This window comes from Protomyctophum parallelum (genome assembly GCF_964188405.1).
Source record: "Protomyctophum parallelum genome assembly, chromosome: 1".
Lineage (NCBI taxonomy): Eukaryota > Metazoa > Chordata > Actinopteri > Myctophiformes > Myctophidae > Protomyctophum > Protomyctophum parallelum.
In genome coordinates, this window is record NC_139697.1 from 48743458 (window position 1) to 48762704 (window position 19247).

At 40.8% G+C, this 19247-nt stretch overlaps 1 pseudogene across 1 annotated transcript in view; it reads right to left on the reverse strand.

Moving 5' to 3' along the window:
* Positions 1-19247, reverse strand: part of LOC310873343 — a 456333-nt pseudogene that overhangs the window by 300090 nt on the left and 136996 nt on the right. The window contains exon 5 of the transcript in view: positions 12521-12646. The product of the transcript in view is annotated as an uncharacterized misc_RNA (transcript). The remainder of the gene's footprint in view (positions 1-12520; positions 12647-19247) is intronic.

Here is a 19247-nt window from a genome sequence, read left to right on the forward strand (position 1 = left end):
AAACTATTCAATCAATCAATCCTGTCAATAGAGGCCTCCATTCTCCTGCTCTTTTGTTTACTTCTCATTTTAAACACTTTAACAAACCATTTATGTTTACTTTATCTGTATTATTTACTAGACTTAGAGGATGACATTACAGTATTGCATATTATATTTGCTGTTTGTATAGAATGTTACTGTATTGATGTTGGATTTGAATCTCTTGAGAGCGTAACATTAAACCAAATGGACCCAGTGACGTCACATCACATCCTGTCCACATGATGTAGGAGATCCACATGGAAGCCTGGCCGTCATTAGACCTTGTGGTGGTTGTTCTGTTCCTGTTTGTTCCAGTGGTGAGTCCAGAGAGTCACCACTGTCTCTGTTTGTTCCAGTGGTGAGTCCAGAGAGTCACCACTGTCTCTGTTTGTTCTAGTGGTGAGTCCAGAGAGTCACCACTGTCTCTGTTTGTTCCAGTGGTGAGTCCAGAGAGTCACCACTGTCTCTGTTTGTTCTAGTGGTGAGTCCAGGGAGTCACCACTGTCTCTGTTTGTTCTAGTGGATTGATTGATTGATTGAAATATTTATTAACAGTTTGTAGAATTTACAGTACATTTTAAGCACAAACTCAATACAAAGACTGTCAACTGTGAGTGGACGACCCAATTAAGCATTACACTTGTTTACAACAGGGTCCACATTGTTCAATTCATCAAAACATTTAAAGACATACAGACATTTAGAGACATACAAATAGACATTTCTATGTAGCTAAAGTACAGAACAGGAATTCATCATATGGGAAGCAAAAAAGGGAAAAGATACAATATACAGTGAGGGAAAATGGGGGGGGGGGGTGGGGGGGATTCAGATTTTACAGAGGCCAGTTTCGAATTGCAGCCCTCCATAGGTGCCCTTTGAGAGCGGTTTTGAAGGAGTCAGGGATTTGCATGTCTTAATGACTGTTTGTAGGGCGTTCCACATTTTGGTGGCCTAGGAGCTAAATTAATTTAGTGCCTTATTTGTGCCGAATCTGGGTTGCACATGGTTTGTTGAACTCCCTCTGGTGTTGTGGGTGTGGACTTCGTTGACATTAAGGAAGTATTTAGACTCCTCCTCGATTGTATTAATAACCTTTGTCTCAAATTGACCAGCAAAACTATAATCCACAATTAGTAGGCCTAGTGTGTCCTTGCTCCAACTTGCTTGGAAATGTGCATATTGCCAGCAGGCACGTGGCAGTAGCTAAGCTAAGCGGGTGAGCCTGTGCATTTCATATTTAAGCCTAGAATCAAGCCATCCAGGATCCTGGTGACCCATGGCCATAAAACCTTTGATTCTGTAAATAAATTAAAATGAAAACGCTAAACAAAAGATAAATATACGATGCTGCATTTTATTTTTCCTCAAAGGTTTAATGGTCATGAATCACCAGGATCCTGGATGGATTGATTCTAGGCTTAAATCATTGATTGGTAAAATTCAGGGGGAAATGAATGGGAGAGTTTTCAGTGGGTCCAGAACCCACTGCTATGCTCCATAGCTGCTACCCACTGTATTACACTGTACCATGGCTCCCTCTAGTGACCGTTTATATTTAGTGCACAGTCTGCACAGCGTACGCTCCAGCAGCGCTACTGCGCATGTGCTAAACCCAGTGTGTTCTCCATTATTGTTTCGGGAGCTGCTGCTACAATCCACAGACAGAACAACAATAAGAAGAAGTTTGTTAAAACAACATCATGGCGTCTGACTGTTGACACTTTGATATGCGGAGAAAACTAAAAGGTGTGGTTTGAAAACAGTGTGGTCGTTAAGCAGGAGGAGGACGTGTGTTTGTTAGCAGCTCAACCACCGAAAGAAACACAGCTACAGGTAAAAAGATGAACTGATTCACCACGTTGTGTTTTTACTACAGTTATATTTTATATTATTGACTCTTGAATCTTTTAACATGGAACATGACGAGTATGTCTATAGTCTGGTCTAGAAGCAGCAGCAATATTAATATAGCCTATACAGTGTTTATGCTATTGCATCTTGTTGATGCCACTAATATTGTAACCATACCGTGTGTGAGAGAGAGAGGGGGGAGGGGGAGAGAGAGGTGGGGGGAGGGTGGAGATAGAGAGAGAGAGTGTGTGTGTGTGTGTGTGTGTGTGTGTGTGTGTGTGTGTGTGTGTGTGTGTGTGTGTGTGTGAGAGAGGGGGTGGGAGAGAGAGAAAGGGGGGGAGAGGGTGGAGATAGAGAGAGAATACTGCAGTCTACAGTCTAATGTTTACTAATACTGCAGTCTAATGTTTACTAATACTGCAGTCTAATGTTTACTAATGCTGCAGTCTAATGTTTACTAATACTGCAGTCTAATGTTTACTAATAGTGCAGTCTAATGTTTACTAATACTGCAGTCTAATGTTTACTAATACTGCAGTCTAATGTTTACTAATAATGCAGTCTAATGTTTACTAATACTGCAGTCTAATGTTTACTAATACTGCAGTCTAATGTTTACTAATAATGCAGTATAATGTTTACTAATTATGCAGTCTAATGTTTACTAATACTGCAGTCTAATGTTTACTAATAATGCAGTCTAATGTTTACTAATACTGCAGTCTAATGTTTACTAATACTGCAGTCTAATGTTTACTAATACTGCAGTCTAATGTTTACTAATAATGCAGTATAATGTTTACTAATTCTGCAGTCTAATGTTTACTAATACTGCAGTTTTTATTCTGTTATTCTCTGTATGTTCAGTATGTTGCGGGGGGGGGGGGGGGGAGAGGGGGTTCAGTATGTTGCGGGGGGGGGGGGGGAGAGGGGAGAGAGAGAGAGTTATGACAGTCAGTAGGGTCGGTAGGATTCTGCTAGCCCTAGAATGGGAATCTGTTGTTACATACATTTGGTACAGTATTCAACATAACAGAGCCATAGAACAGTGTCCTTGACTTGAGGGTTGCAGCGGCAGAACGGCAGCATAAATGTGATAAATGCTCCGTTTGCACTCACCCATTCAATAATTCCAAAGACGTGGAGTGAGATATTGTCCTCTAGTTTCACATCCATGTGAAAGTTCTGGCACAAAACGTGTATTTTAGTCAAATATCTCCAGGAATGACAGCTGGACTGAATTATTCAAAATTTCCTCCGATCATCACAAACGTCATCACCAATTGACCAGGGAAGCCCAAATGTTTGGGGCAGGTCAGGTGCATTGCGATAGGTGCTGGGTAATTTATCACACCACCTGCCAATTGTGTGCTACAAGGATACATTTTAGAAAAGCACTAAGACTTGTTTACATCCATTTTTAATTCATCAGAACATTTAAAGACGTACAGATTTACGGGGAAAAAATAATAATCATGCAGTTGAATGCCTCCGTGAAGTTGGCACCCCATATAATGAAAATATGAATCAAAATGGTGTCATTCTTTAGTGCTGCATTTGTGACATGAATTGTATCATTTGTGCTGGTATCATTGAAATATTTTAACAGTTACATGTTTGCATCTTTAGGTCCAAATTGAACAATACTATTCTTTCGTGTTTTTTGTTCTCTAATTTGTGCCGTTGATGCCAACAATTGTGCTATTTGGTCATTTGTATATAAATTGCTATGTTGTGTGTTGGCATGACTGTCATCATGGGGCAGTACACCTAACTAGAACAGGGCGATATACTTATACAGTAGGAAACATACTAACATAGCCTAACTTAAAATATCTCAATATTGATACTGGCACAAATTATGAAATTTACGACACAAATTAGCACACATTAATAAAGAATGACACCATGTTTGTCTCCACCAGGCCAAAGGCCTGTGGAGAGTATGTTTTGCACATTGTGTGTGCGTGTGTGTGCGTGCGCCCGTCCATATTCAATCCCCATTGGCTAAGATTGCCTTCCAAAGTTTGCAGGATTGGTCCGTTATGAACAAAATGCCTCAAATCATGAACGCAGAGTGCAATTTGAGGGAAATTTTGCATGCACATTCCCATTAGGTGGAGGAAGAAACCACTTGAAAATATTCAATATATCAGCCTCATGGTGGCGATATATCTATATCGTGTTTTTATCTATAACTGCACCGATTTGTGTAAAACTTTGTATGCACACTCTAGAGGCCAAGGAAAAACCTTTGACCTGCATTTTTCACATCTGTTTTTCATAACGCCACCAGGAGGCCGACCTATGTAAAACACTTTTTTTTTATTACTCCTTCAGATTTGACCCAAATATCATGCAAATTGTTAAATTTTTTACATTAATCATTTCCAGGGTCAAATTTCTCTTTTAAATCCGAGTAAGTTATAAAAGCCCCATTTTCAAATAGATCACCAATAGTATTAAGCCCTGCTGCTTGCCATTTTTCCCAATATATCTCTGTCTTTCCAATACATATTTTAGGATTATTCCAGAGTGATGAGTATGGTTGTTTATAATGTAAGATTTCATACTCTATACTACTTTTTTTTTACCAGTTTTTAATCGCAGCCGTCCGGAAGTGCTCTTTGAGAGCGGTTTTGAAGGAGTCTAGGGATTCACATTTCTTAACGTCATTTTGTAAATCATGCTTAATTGTGAACGGTTACAATTTCCGCTCACATAAATGTTTGCACTGTACGCTCCCTGCTGCTTGAGGCAGAACATTAAAAACACATTGGTTACTTTCACCTTATTCACTTTACACCATTGTTCCTTGTGTAAACTTAAGTTAAGTGTGATTTCTTCCTTAATGCATGAATCCTAATGTTGAAGAGTTGTGCTAACACCACTAGGTCTCCAGTTATTAAAGTCCTTCCTTATTCACTTGATTTCAGAGCGGTGTGTGGAATCCGGACTGCAGGTGAAGATGAATTTGCAATATGGACAATATCGAATTCTTCATTTCCCCTCCTACTTCTATATCCCATCTTATTTATTATATTGAATGACTACTGCTCATATCTGCATTTACTTACTGTACTTATTAATGTATCACTTACTGACATGTTTGCATTGACAATACATTGAATCTCATCTCAACTCTAGACTCATAAGAACTACAATACCCATGATGCATCACTCCCAGGTGAAGATGAACTCTCCAGACTCAGCCAGGGACGTTTCTATTAAACAGGAAGCTGAAGACGTTTCTATTAAACAGGAAGCTGAATACGTTTCTATTAAACAGGAAGCTGAAAACGTTTCTATTAAACAGGAAGCTGAAGACGTTTCTATTAAACAGGAAGCTGAAGACATTTCTATTAAACAGGAAGCTGAAGACGTTTCTATTAAACAGGAAGCTGAAGACGTTTCTATTAAACAGGAAGCTGAAGACGTTTCTATTAAACAGGAAGCTGAAGACGTTTCTATTAAACAGGAAGCTGAAGACCAGCCACACCTCAGTAAGTTTCATATGCTCTTCCTTTCTTTAACACATTTAGTACCGGGAGTGCCTTCAAAATAAAGGCTATAGAGTGCCAGAGTTGTCTGATCGCTTTTACTTTGAAAGCCATGAAACAGGAAACACTTGCCTAAAAAAGTTGACTTTACAAAGAGACCTCACATCCCCGATCATCTTACTATATTGTTTTACGCTCCAAAAAGCGTTCATATTTTGTGGGAGAGACGGATGAGGAGCAGAAATGAAGCGCCAGCATATCGACCCATTCATCACCACGGAGAGCGCCCTGGATTAGGAGATACGAGTCATTCTTTCCGCGGCGCTAACATGGGAGTCAATAACAAGCTAATAGTTGCACTGAGCGTTAGCATACGGCAAGCGAAAAGCAAAATGCCAAAAAAAAAAATAGGAAAATTCTGAATATTCTTGCGTCGCTGGGACGTCGCTAGGACGTCGCTAGGACGTCCTCACACGTCATATGTACTAATATTTCGGTATCCTATGATGTGCTCACACGTGTTTTGTTTTAATTGTGTTAATATTGTCTGTTCTCTAGGGCTGCCACAATATCTTATTTTCACTGTACAATAACAATCGCAAAAAATACCAGGACACTCATAATATAGTCCGGTCGCTTGTGTAATTTCAAACCATATTGGATTCTGTGCAAATGGAATCATGGATTGTCTTTTTTTTAAAGGTATTATCTATTGTATTATTAATGTCTTATGACCATAAACAAAAGCACATCGTATTTTGCACAAATGCAATGTGAAAGACAACCGGACCGTATAAATTCCCCATGTGATTTTCTTTACAATATGGATGTAGTAGGTCTAAAACTGATTTTTATGGTGTGTCTCCGTCTAGAAATGGCTCTGTGAGTCTGAACGATAGATATGTATCCCGAAACAGAGTCCTAGACCACCGATTTCTGATGTTTTGACAAATATTGTCAGAAATGTAAAAGTTTCCAAATCAAATTGAACATCTTAGTGGATAACATTTAAACAAAGCAAAGCAAAAATAAATAATGTTTTGATGGATACATGCTAAAGATTTAAATATTGTAACTGTCAGACAGAAACTGATTGTAATGTCACACACAGCATTTCCTGACTTATCGATATGGTACGATTATCGGCAAGGAATACGATAGGATTATTGCCACATGGATTAATTGAACCCACAACTAGTCTGAACTGTGTGAGATAACACAGATCTTTGAATATCTTTTTCTCAGCTTCTTCATTTGAGGTTTAACCATTTGAACCCCAGCATCCCTATATTGTGGGGCGAACAGTTGCCTGAAATAGCAAATCTACAAGCTCACAGATGCATATCTTATAGTATTAGTTCATCAAGCACAGAGGGTTAGTTCACTAAGTATAGAGTGTTAACTTTCAAACAAGTATTTGAAAGCTTAGCGTCTGCACTTTCTTACTCTTTACTAAACTGAAACATTACCATTATGTGCAACACAATTTCTAGCAGGTTTGAAAAATACTTGCTTGGCCGACTGGCAGCGTGAACCAGACTTCTGGCGCTGATCACTAGTTTGTGAGATTTGATCACTACAGTAGTTTGTGAGATTTGATCACTACAGTAGTTTGTGAGATTTTCTCCAGACACACAGGCAGATTCTCAGACCCATTTACAGACGTACAGAGCTACGCTATGGAAATGTTTTACAGAGATTGTTAAGCTACCATCGGTCCACATTTCAAGCTTTCATTGTCAGAAGTTCTTATGTTTCATAACGTCATGCACTGAGTGGCATGACTAATTTACTACCAAATCAGAGCTCGGGTGTGAAATATCATGTTTTTAATTTGTTTAAAAATGGCATGATTCAATTTTTAAAAGAAATGCTGTAACACCATTATTCATTTTGGGGCTAAAGTAACTACATATATTACTTCAAATTATTATTTGTTTCGTATTTTGCTAAAATCTTGCTAAACGGTTTAGTCAATCTTATCTTGGTACGTAACAGTTAATTCTGTATAAATATGAAACATGCAAAAGAAAAATGGAATCCAGTGTTGACTATCATGTTATGTTTCTGCTCCTAGACATCCTGCACATGGTTGTGTGTAAAGAGGAGGTTTCCCCTAAACAGGAGAGGAGCCCCAGTCTGCTCCAGGAGGAACCAGAGCCTCCACACATTAAAGAAGAACAAGAAGAACTACTTCAAAGACCAGAGGAACCTGTTGTGTCAATGTTGACATTACTAGCAGTGAAAGGTGAAGAAGAAAATTATGATGTTATTGATGATGAAGAAGACAACTCTTCCCACTGCTCTGAAGTTGAACTTGAACTTGAATCTGACACTGAAGTCACTGAAGACAGTGATGATTGGGAGGAGACGAGTGAAGTCGATGATGACGAACGGCGTGACAAGAGTTTCAGTGACTCAGGTTCCCTGAAGAAGCACCAGCGTGTCCACATTGGAGAAAAACCTTTCCAATGTAAACATTGTAACAAGAGTGTCAGTAATTCATATCACCTGAAGAGGCACCAGAGTGTCCACACTGGAGAAAAACCTTTCCAATGTAAAAATTGTAACAAGAGTTTCAGTTTGGCAGGTGGACTGAAATCACACCAGTATGTCCACACTGGAGAAAAACCTTTCCAATGTAAACATTGTAGCAAGAGTTTCATTAAGTCATGTCAACTGAAGACACACCAGAATGTCCACACTGGAGAAAAACCTTTCCAATGTGAACATTGTAACAAGAGTTTCATTGTGTCAAGTCACCTGAAGAGACACCTTCATGTCCACACTGGAGAAAAACCTTTCCAATGTAAACATTGTAACAAGAGTTTCACTCAGTCAGGTGGTCTGAAGACACACCTTCGTGTCCACACTGGAGAAAAACCTTTCCAATGTAAACATTGTAACAAGAGTTTCAGTGTGTCAGGTCACCTGAAGACACACCTTCGTGTCCACACTGGAGAAAAACCTTTCCAATGTAAACATTGTAACAAGAGTTTCAGTGAGGCAGGTTCCCTGAAGACACACCTTCGTGTCCACACTGGAGAAAAACCTTTCCAATGTAAACATTGTAACAAGAGTTTCAGTAGGTCAGGTCACCTGAAGACACACCAGAGTGTCCACACTGGAGAAAAACCTTTCCAATGTAAAAATTGTAACAAGAGTTTCAGTGAGGCAGGTGGACTGAAATCACACCAGTATGTCCACACTGGAGAAAAACCTTTCCAATGTAAACATTGTAGCAAGAGTTTCATTAAGTCAGGTCAACTGAAGACACACCAGAATGTCCACACTGGAGAAAAACCTTTCCAATGTAAACATTGTAACAAGAGCTTCAGTTTTGTAGGTGGACTGAAATCACACCAGTATGTCCACACTGGAGAAAAACCTTTCCAATGTAAACATTGTAGCAAGAGTTTCATTAAGTCAGGTCAACTGAAGACACACCAGTATGTCCACACAGGAGAAAAACCTTTACAATGTGAACATTGTAACAAGAGTTTCACTCAGTCAGGTGATCTGAAGAGACACCAGCGTGTCCACACTGGAGAAAAACCTTTCCAATGTAAACATTGTAACAAGAGTTTCAGTCAGTCAGATCACCTGAAGACACACCAGCGTGTCCACACTGGAGAAAAACCTTTCCAATGTAAACATTGTAACAAGAGTTTCAGAGTGTCAGGTAGCCTGAAATCGCACCAGTATGTCCACACTGGAGAAAAACCTTTCCAATGTAAACATTGTAACAAGAGTTTCAGGGAGTCAGGTCACCTGAAGACACACCTTCGTGTCCACACTGGAGAAAAACCTTTCCAATGTAAATATTGTAACAAGAGTTTCAGGGAGTCAGGTTCCCTGAAGAGGCACCAGAGTGTCCACACTGGAAAACCCTTTCCACTGTAAACATTGTAACACAAGTATGAAAAAGTGCTGGTCACTGAAAACACACTAGCTTATCCACAGTTCTCCCTGGACAAAAAAAACAACATTAAAAATAAATAAATTATGTCCTCGGTAAACTGTGTGACAAATGTTTAAATAACTCAGGATTCACAGTAAAAAAGAAAGTTTCCACTATAAATGAGCTCATTGGGAGGATCAAATTAAACAGCTGTATGTTCGTAGGGAGGTCGATAGACAAGGACAATATTATGGATTATTATACTGCTCCTATATTTCAAAACAAATGCGGGTAAATTCTCCCTGTACAGCACGGCCACCCAGGCGTGGAATGGCCTCACCCCTTCCCTAAAAGAATGCATATCACTTACATGTTTTAACACAGGCCTTACATCCACCTCTCAGCAGGCCCCCTCCCCCAGGTCCAAGGGAGAGGAAATGATCACCCCTTCCTTTCCCCCCACTCTGTACATACAGTGTTTGATTTTCCTGTAATGATGTTGTTGATATTGATGTTGTTGGATTTTTGTTTGTTGAGGGGCAAAGCTATCCTCTCCTATGCCCAGCTTTGGCTGTTTGTGTGAACACAAACAATGATTTAATTGGCTGATCACCCAATTGCGATGGTTTGATTGGCTGATATACATATTGAGGATTAGAACGTAAGGGCATTTGTGATGATTTGATTGGCTGAGCACAGAATGTGATGTATGATCAGAGCGCCCCTCTCTTCACACAAGTGTGATTTGTTATTCATGTCTATTAATTGATTGCATAGGGCCTAAATGGAAACGAGACCGCAAGGACTTTTTTCTTTCTTTCTTTTTGTACTATCCCTTCTGGAATAAGTGTTTGACTACTCTGTTGTTGTTTTTACATTTATGTCTAAATAAACTATTCAATCAATCAATCCTGTCAATAGAGGCCTCCATTCTCCTGCTCTTTTGTTTACTTCTCATTTTAAACACTTTAACAAACCATTTATGTTTACTTTATCTGTATTATTTACTAGACTTAGAGGATGACATTACAGTATTGCATATTATTTTTGCTGTTTTTATAGAATGTTACTGTATTGATGTTGGATTTGAATCTCTTGAGAGCGTAACATTAAACCAAATGGACCCAGTGACGTCACATCACATCCTGTCCACATGATGTAGGAGATCCACATGGAAGCCTGGCCGTCATTAGACCTTGTGGTGGTTGTTCTGTTCCTGTTTGTTCTAGTGGTGAGTCCAGAGAGTCACCACTGTCTCTGTTTGTTCTAGTGGTGAGTCCAGAGAGTCACCACTGTCTCTGTTTGTTCTAGTGGTGAGTCCAGAGAGTCACCACTGTCTCTGTTTGTTCTAGTGGTGAGTCCAGGGAGTCACCACTGTCTCTGTTTGTTCTAGTGGTGAGTCCAGAGAGTCACCACTGTCTCTGTTCTAGTGGTGAGTCCAGAGAGTCACCACTGTCTCTGTTTGTTCTAGTGGTGAGTCCAGAGAGTCACCACTGTCTCTGTTTGTTCTAGTGGTGAGTCCAGAGAGTCACCCCTGTCTCTGTTTGTTCTAGTGGTGAGTCCAGAGAGTCACCACTGTCTCTGTTCTAGTGGTGAGACGGTGAGTCCAGAAAGTCACCACTGTCTCTGTTTGTTCTAGTGGTGAGTCCAGGCCTATATGGTATACAAAACATGTATAAATAATATGCACACGACCATAGATTCAATAAAATTGTACCTTTTTTTACGTGGAAATGTTGATTTATTATTTAGGTGAAAGTGGTTACGTGTATTACGTGTGAAGGATTTTATTACAATTGAAACAATGAAAAAATAGTAAGAAGAGCTTGAGAATAACTTCATTGGTTATGTGGCAGGCTGGGCGTGAGCGTTCCCACGCTGTCACGGCCCGTCCTCCGCCCACTGATTAGGGCTTGATGAGTGTCACCGCGGCGTTATAAGGCGACGTGTCAGACATGTTTGTCAGCTGTCTGTCTCTCTCTTCCGCACTGCTGGTGCGTGCCACACGGTGGTGGTCACTCTAAACAACGCTGTCCCGTCGGGTGACGGAGCTTTTGGTCCGCACATCAGTGCAGGTATGTTTCCACACATTGCTGTTTTTACCATCGCCTGCACGTAATAGGTGACTGTGAGCACTTGTGTTTTAGCCTCGGGGCTACCCCTGACTTACTCCTTCCTGGGTCCTACATGATTGGGATCCAGGCGTCATTCTGACCTGAGATCAGATTCACACGAGGTTTCCACTGGACACACACTGGTCTGATTAACCCATTCTGACCTGAGATCAGATTCTAAAAATGTCAGTCGTTCTTCGATTTCTCAAAAAAATAGCAGACCTACAAGCTCGTATCGCGCCACTCGGTGGCGCGATATGAGCTTGTAGATCTGCTGTTTTTCAATAGCTAAAGCACAACATGATGCCAACACCAAAATGGGTGCCCGGTCAGAATGGGTTAAACTATGCTGGGAGAAGGATTTAGGGGTAGGCCTACATAATACATATTACAGATAACATACAGTATGGCAAGAAATCTGCTACTGACTCCCGACTGCGTCTCCTAGGTGGGCGACCTTGGGGAATTTTATTAAAATGACTATGACCAAAACTACTTCATAATGTGCTGTAAAAATTAACACTGGTCTAGGACTACTTACTCCGTGGTTAGAGAGGACAGCAGCAGCAGAGAGTTCCCACTGTCTTCATCCAGCTGTCTGCTCCTCCTGTGTGTCTGAAGGTTTAAATACGTTGCGTTTTGCGTCCCAAAACGCAGTAGGCCTATTATGGAAACCATCGACCACTGCGTTCACGGGATGCAACTTTATCCTGCACTGAAGACTGTCACTCTCTGTTCTGCACTGCTGTGCTGGAGAAGTATATCACTCTGTCGGTAGCACAACTATCCCCCGCACCTCTCTACAGAGAGAGAGAGAGAGAGAGAGATCCTTGATTGATTGAAGTATTTATTAACTTACATTTTAAGCACAACTCAATACAAAAACTGTTAACTCGGGGCAGCGGTGGCCTAAGGGTTAGAGGAGCGCCCTTGTTGCCAAAAGGTTGCCGGTTCGATTCCCCGGACGGGCAGGAAGAATCTGGGTGGGAAAGTGATTGTCATCACTCACCCAACACCGCTGAAGTGCCCTTGAGCAAGGCACTGAACCCCCAACTGCTCCCCCTGGAGCTGCTTAGTGGCCAACAGTATAAGACTGTGGTTGTACTGGTCAGCTCCCAGGTTTTAATGTGTGTGTGTGTGTGTGTGTGTGTGTGTGTGTGTGTGTGTGTGTGTGTGTGTGTGTGTGTGTGTGTGTGTGTGTGTGTGTGTGTGTGTGTGTGTGTGTGTGTGTGTGTGTGTGTGTGTGTGTGTATCTATGTGCAGGGCGTTGCTGAAAATGAGCACCTGTGCTCAGCTACTTCCCTGGGTAAATAAAGAATAAAATAAAATGATTAAAAAAAACTGTGAGTGAAGCATTATACTTGTTTGAGATGAATTGAACAAGGTGGACCTGCACCTTGTTAATTCATCAAAACATTTAGAGACGTATACAAATATACACTTCTATATAGCCAAGAACAGAACAGGAATTCATCATAAAGAGGTAAAAAGGGAAAATAAACATGTGACAGGAAAACAGTGAGGGGAAAAAGGGGTGGGTGGTGGGGGGGATTCAGAGTTTATGGGGGCCAGTTTAGAATGGCAGCTGTCCGTAGGTGCCCTTTGAGAGCGGTTTTGAAGGAGTCCGGGATTTGCATGTCTTAATGACTGTTTGTAGGGCGTTCCACATTTTGGTGGCCTAGGAGCTAAATTAATTTAGTGCCTTATTTGGGCCGAATCTGGGTTGCACATGGTTTGTTGAACTCCCTCTGGTGTTGTGGGTGTGGACTTCGTTGACATTAAGGAAGTATTTAGACTCCTCCTCGATTGTATTAATAACCTTTGTCTCAAATTGACCAGCAAAACTATAATCCACAATTAGTAGGCCTAGTGTGTCCTTGCTCCAACTTGCTTGGAAATGTGCATATTGCCAGCAGGCACGTGGCAGCAGCTAAGCTAAGCGGGTGAGCCTGTGCATTTCATATTTAAGCCTAGAATCAAGCCATCCAGGATCCTGGTGACCCATGGCCATAAAACCTTTGATTCTGTGAATAAATGAAAATGAAAACGCTAAACAAAAGATAAATATACGATGCTGCATTTTATTTTTCCTCAAAGGTTTAATGGTCATGAATCACCAGGATCCTGGATGGATTGATTCTAGGCTTAAATCATTGATTGGTAAAATTCAGGGGGAAATGAATTGGAGAGTTTTCAGTGGGTCCAGAACCCACTGCTATGCTCCATAGCTGCTACCCACTGTATTACACTGTACCATGGCTCCCTCTAGTGACCGTTTATATTTAGTGCACAGTCTGCACAGCGTACGCTCCAGCAGCGCTACTGCGCATGTGCAAAACCCAGTGTGTTCTCCATTATTGTTTCGGGAGCTGCTGCTACAATCCACAGACAGAACAACAATAAGAAGAAGTTTGTTAAAACAACATCATGGCGTCTGACTGTTGACACTTTGATATGCAGAGAAAACTAAAAGGTGTGGTTTGAAAACAGTGTGGTCGTTAAGCAGGAGGAGGACGTGTGTTTGTTAGCAGCTCAACCACTGAAAGAAACAGGTAAAAAGATGAACTGATTCACCACGTTGTGTTTTACTACAGTTATATTTTATATTATTGACTCTTGAATCTTTTAACATGGAACATGACGAGTATGTCTATAGTCTGGTCTAGAAGCAGCAGCAATATTAATATAGCCTATACAGTGTTTATGCTATTGCATCTTGTTGATGCCACTAATATTGTAACCATACCGTGTGTGAGAGAGAGAGGGGGGGGGGGGAGAGAGAGGTGGGGGGAGGGTGGAGATAGAGAGAGAGTGTGTGTGTGTGTGTGTGTGTGTGTGTGTGTGTGTGTGTGTGTGTGTGTGTGTGTGTGTGTGTGTGTGTGTGTGTGTGTGTGTGTGTGAGAGAGAGGGGGTGGGACTCGAGAGAAAGGGGGGGAGAGGGTGGAGATAGAGAGTGTGTGTGTGTGTGTGTGTGTGTGTGTGTGTGTGTGAGAGAGAGAGAGAGAGGGGGTGGGAGAGAGAGAAAGGGGGGGAGAGGGTGGAGATAGAGAGAGAATACTGCAGTCTACAGTCTAATGTTTACTAATACTGCAGTCTAATGTTTACTAATACTGCATTCTAATGTTTACTAATGCTGCAGTCTAATGTTTACTAATGCTGCAGTCTAATGTTTACTAATGCTGCAGTCTAATGTTTACTAATACTGCAGTCTAATGTTTACTAATACTGCAGTCTAATGTTTACTAATAATGCAGTCTGTTTACTAATACTGCAGTCTAATGTTTACTAATAATGCAGTCTAATGTTTACTAATAATGCAGTATAATGTTTACTAATTCTGCAGTCTAATGTTTACTAATACTGCAGTTTTTATTCTGTTATTCTCTGTATGTTCAGTATGTTGCGGGGGGGGGGGAGAGGGGAGAGAGAGAGAGTTATGACAGTCAGTAGGGTAGGTAGGATTCTGCTAGCGCTAGAATGGGAATCTGTTGTTACATACATTTGGTACAGTATTCAACATAACAGAGCCATAGAACAGTGTCCTTGACTTGAGGGTTGCAGCGGCAGAACGGCAGCATACATGTGATAAATGCTCCGTTTGCACTCACCCATTCAATAATTCCAAAGACGTGGAGTGAGAAATTGTCCTCTAGTTTCACATCCATGTGAAAGTTCTGGCACAAAACGTGTATTTAGTCAAATATCTCCACTTTTTTACGAGCTGCACCCGGATGGCTTTCTCTCCGTGCGAGGGGCCCGAAATGACAGCTGGACTGAATTAATCAAAATTTCCTCCGATCATCACAAACGTCATCACCAATTGACCAGGGGCCTATTTCACGAAACTTGGATTAACTAATCCAGGATTTAGGCCAAAGCCAGGCTTTTTAAATCCTGATCTTTACAGCCTGGTTTATTCCGTTCCACTAAAGCCAAGCGAGGCTCAGAATTGGTGGATTTGGCGAGCCGGGATCAGCAAGCCTGGCTTAATAGACAGTCTGGCTTTTTGTCTCTAGACCCCTTATGTGGATCACAGATTTACTGATCCTTCTTCTTCATGGGGTATTAAGGCAGTTTGCATCCTTAATAGTTGCATTACAGCCCCCTTCTGTATATCTCATTATCTTTACTAATCTATTCAAGACTTACTGATACAAGGACTTAAGCTTCTAAAATAAATACTGCTGCTGTAATTAAAGAGAGAACATACTCTCAATAGATAGACTGAATGATTAACTACCCCAAAAATATAGTTTACATTTTACCACTACTATTAACTTAAACAGAATTCTTAATATTGTAAGCATAATGATATTGTCGCATTGTGATATTTGGCCATAACTCCCTCCTCTGAGGGAGCTACCTTTGGGGAAGGGGGTTGTTGTCCAGACAGGGCCGGGTCATGGGTTCATGTAGCATGCCAAAGTTTGTGCTATTGCCATTGAGAATGCATTGGGCGTTTAAGTTAAATAACTCAGAAACTACAAAACATTTCAAAGTAAAAAGTTCCAGCATGTGTCTCCACAGTAAGCTGAATTTTACAAAGTGTGAATGGAGTTTCTAGGTGAAAGTGATTTTTTTAAGTGCCTATAAAATGTCTCAAATTTGAAAGCACACAATGGTACAATGGTAATATGTTGTAAAACAATGAGTAATGGTAATATTTAGTGGTTTTCACTTTTACAAAAAAAAAATAATAATAATATAATTCTTCTTAACCGTGCACTTGCACGACAACAAACCTATTCATGGGGAACATTCACCAAAAGCAGCTGATCTACAAGCTCACAAGCTGTCATGATGTTGTGCAGCCTATATATTTTGGTTATTTGATTTTATATAGTGCTTAAATTAGTCCTTTAATGCAGACCGATACAAATAAGGCAACATAAACCCATAATAATTGAATAAATCTGGAAAACATCATTGGTTTGTGATCAGTTTGACTGCTTAATGAACAGTAAAGACATTAGGATTAGGTTAAACCTGGCTGTTAGCCTGGTCCGGAGCAGGCTAAGTCCAAAGCATTAGTTTCCATGGTAACTTATGTAGCATCACTTTCATGAAACCGAATCAAGCCTCAACATATCCAGGTTAACTGGTTAAATTAATCTGGCAAGATCAACCAGCTTTCATGAAACCGGTTAAGCACTGATCCAGGATATATTAAGCCAGGATATGTGTTAAAGCCCGGCTTAATCTCTAATCCAAGTTTTGTGAAATAGGCCCCTGGGAAGCCCAAATGTTTGGGGCAGGTCAGGTGCATTGCGATAGGTGCTGGGTAATTAATCACACCACCTGCCAATTGTGTGCTACGAGGATACATTTTAGAAAAGCACTAAGACTTGTTTACATCCATTTTTAATTAATCAGAACATTTATAGACGTACAGATTTACAGCAGGGAAGAAAGGAAATAATCATGCAGTTAAATGCCTCCGTTAAGTTGCACCCCATATGATGAAAACATTAATCAAAATTGTGTCATTCTTTAGTGCTGCATTTGTGACATGAATTGTATCAATGTCTCCACCAGGCCGAAGGCATGGGGGGAGAGTATGTTTTGCACTCCGTCCGTCCGTGTGTCCGTGTGTCCATCCGTCCGTCCGTCCGTCCATCCGTTAGCAGCTAATCTCGGCCACCGTTAACCCGGTCGATGCCAAATTTTGCACACACACTCCCTGGATGCCAACGATGAACCTCTGCCCCAAACTTTCCAGAACGGCCTGTTATAGCGCCACCAGGAGGCCGCTTTGTGCAAAACAAGTTTTTGCACAGTACACCTACAGATTTTGTCCAAACATCACGCAAATTGGTACACAGTCTCTCTAGAGCCATTCAACGAAACCGCTCTTTCAGATTTCTCAGACTCCATCCTGATTGGTTAAGATTGGCTTCCAAAGTTCACAGGAGTGCTAAGTTTCAAACAAAATGCTGCAAATCATGAACACATCGCCTTGTGCACCCACATTCCCACTAGGCCGAGGACAAAATGCCACATCAACAATTTTAACTCAGCCTCAAGGTGGCGCTATAACTGGCCGAAAAGTGTTTTTACCTCTAACTGCACGGATCTGTGGATAACTTTGTATGCCAACTCCCTAGAGGCCAAGGAAAAACCTTTGCCTGGAATTTTTCACATCTGCTCTTTATAGCGCCACCAGGAGGCCGACATATGTAAAACACATTTTCTATTATTACTCCTTTTTATCCAAATTTCACGCAAATCGGTACACATGATCTCCATAGTCATGTGATCAAGGCAGGTTTGTTTGATTTCTCATATTCCATCCTGATTGGCCACGATTGGCTCCCACAGTTTTCAGGAGTAGCCCGCTTTGTACAAATCGCCACAACTCCTCAACGCAGCGTCCGATTGCGATGAAACTGTGCACGCATATTCCCACTAGGCTGAGGAAGAACTCCTGGTGGAGACCTGTGCCCAGAAGGGCACTTTTTCTAGTTCGGCTCTAAAATAGGAGTATGAATCGGCCCATATTCTCACTAGTTATAGAGCACTAGTGAGTATTATTTATATTTTGCGCTAGAAACAGATCATTTCAAATATGAGGGACTGCTTATTTTTGGACCATAATGCTTATATGAGACGATTTCAAGATGGCCCCATGTTATTCACCATAGAGAAAAACCAGGGGATGAGCGAGTGACGTCAGGACTTAGGCGCTCTATTCATGTGTTCATCATATGGGGTGCCAGCTTCACGGAGGTCAGTTAAAGACAGTAATAAAGGGAAAAACATGTACAGTATGGAAACGGGGGGGGGGGGGGGGGGGGACTTCTTTTTATATATAATTCAAAATTTTATTTGTTTTTCAAAATCGTACAAAATCTAGGTTCAGTACAAAGCAGCATCAACATTACAAACCTTACAAATAGCCAGTCCAAGAAACATAAAAAAGAAGAAAAATAACAGCAAGGAAATACATTTTCATTTAAGGTTCATATACATCCAGAACTCATCCCATGTCTCTTTCATTTAGCTTTCTGCACATCTACCCAGCCCAACATATATTCATATGATGTAATTTCTTCATTCCATTCTTTAAGCCCAGGTGTTCTGGGGACCTTCCAATGACGCAACAGTATTCTGGCAGCTGTAACAAGTCCAACCTTTATAATAGTGAAATATTTTTTTGATATGCCAGCAGTTCTGTCCCCTAATAGACAGAGCCGCGGATCCCTGGGCAACGTCAATTCCGCCCATTTCTCAAGGAAATCCAGTACCCTACACCAGAAAGGTTATACTGTGCGACAGTCCCTAATCATATTTATATATGTGCCAATTTCTTCTTTGCATTTCCAACATGTGTTATTATCCGCGATTCCCATTTTAAGTAATCTAGTCGGTGTCAAATAATATCTATGAATAATCTTATACTGAATACATTTCCCTCTTGCTTCTCTAATTCCACTTCCTACATTTGCTATAATTCTCCTCCAAAGCTCATTTTCAATGTCTACGCCCAAATCATTCTGCCAAATGGATTTGAGACTGTCACATGTACCTCCCAGCAGTTCTTTTGTCATTTTGTTAAAAACAGATGTGGTAATTTTAGATATTCAACTTGTGACTTCAACAGTCATCAAGAGTACTGCCCAGACAGTTTCTCATTTGTAAATATTTCCAGAATGTACCATCATTTCCAAGGTCAAATTTATCTTTTAAATCTGAGTAAGTTATAAAAGCCCCATTTTCAAATAGATCACCAATAGTATTAAGCCCTGCTGCTTGCTATTTTTAACTTTAACTTTTTTTTTACCAGTTTTGAATCGCAGCCGTCCGTGAGTGCTCTTTGAGAGCGGTTTTGAAGGAGTCTAGGGATTCACATTTCTT